This window comes from Cyprinus carpio, chromosome A21 (genome assembly GCF_018340385.1).
Source record: "Cyprinus carpio isolate SPL01 chromosome A21, ASM1834038v1, whole genome shotgun sequence".
NCBI lineage: Eukaryota > Metazoa > Chordata > Actinopteri > Cypriniformes > Cyprinidae > Cyprinus > Cyprinus carpio.
The window spans coordinates 15,777,218-15,778,784 of NC_056592.1; positions in this window are offsets into that span (position 1 = coordinate 15,777,218).

Sequence of the window (1,567 nt, forward strand, 5' to 3'; positions counted from 1 at the left end):
CTCCAGCACATGTGATGGGCCTCTCTGCTTCAGTGCCTGTGGATAAACTGGGATGTTCAAAAGGTTTTCTGCCTAAGGTCTCTTCCAATGTTGCACCTGTAAGTCAAAAACTCATACCATTGTCTGTTTCGGAATGCTGTTTCTGAAGAACTTCAACGTCTTCTTAACCTATGTGTTATTGAGAAAGTTGATTCATCACCTTGGGTTTCACCAATTGAAGTAGTGCAGAAATTTGCATGTGTGTAGATCTATGAGAAGCAAACAAAGCTGTGAATACAGACAGTTGTCCTCTGCCACATATTGATGAAATGTTGTCCAAGCTATGTGGAGCAACTGTATTCTCCACAATTGTCTTGGAGAGTGCTTACTTTCAACTTCTATTACATGAAGAAAGTCGTGATTTAACCGCATTCATAACACACAAAGGCCTATTTAGGTTTTGCCGTGTGCCATTTGGCCTAGCTTCGGCACCTTCTGCATTCCAGAAAATGTTATCAACTGTACTGCAAGGATTGCAGGATCTCGATGATATCATTGTCTGGGGTCGGACACAAAGTGAACATGATTACATGATTAACAAAGTTGTTCAACTCTTACAGAGTGCAGGACTTCAAATTAATACTTCGAAATGTCAATTCAGTAAGACAAGTCTATGTTTTTTTTTTTGGGTCATACAGTATCTGCACAAGGTGTTCATCCACACAAGGATCATCTTAATGCAATGCTTCATGCACCAGTTCCTACAGATGCACATCAGCTTCATTCCTTTCTTGGATTAATCTCATGGTACAGCAAGTTTATTCCAAATTTATTCCACTGTGGTAGAGCCATAGCGTGTTTGTGTTAGGAAAGGAGTTCACTTCAGTTGGTCAGAAGAGGCTCAGAAAAGTTTCAACACTGTGAAAGAGTTGATGCTTAAAAGCTCTGCTTTGGCATTATTTGATCCTAATTTGCCAGTTGTGGTTTCAACTGATGCATCAAACTATGGACTATGTGCTGTACTGGCTCAAATTCATGAAGATAAAACTGAACGCATTGTTGCATTTGCTTCAAGAACTTTGTCAACTGCTGAATGCAAGTATTCAACAATTAAAAAAGAAGCCTTTGCATGTGTCTGGGCTGTTGAAAAATGGAGAATCTATCTTTGGGGTCGAAAATTGTTCTTGCATAAAGATGAATGATTTGTGCATCGCACATTACATGGGCCTCTGAATATCAAATTATAAGTGTCCTGCTTTATGCTTTATTGCAGGAACTGTTGCTTGTTTCTGTCTGTAATAAAAACCACACAATTTAGTTGCAGCTTTACATCCTGCAAAATCTCAAGATTTTCCCCACATGATGTCCATGTGCTCTGTCCAAAAATACATCAGCACTAAAGACTGCAGAACTAGAAGAGCATTTGTAAGGAACAGACCTTTTGGTGCCATCTGCAGGACAGACATTATAAAAGCAGTATTTAAAAAAAAAAAAAAAAAAAAAAGTCAAAAATACTGCATTGCTATACACTAATTACTCTGAACTACAGTTCACAATTAAAAAGAATGACAAAATAAAGACACAAATG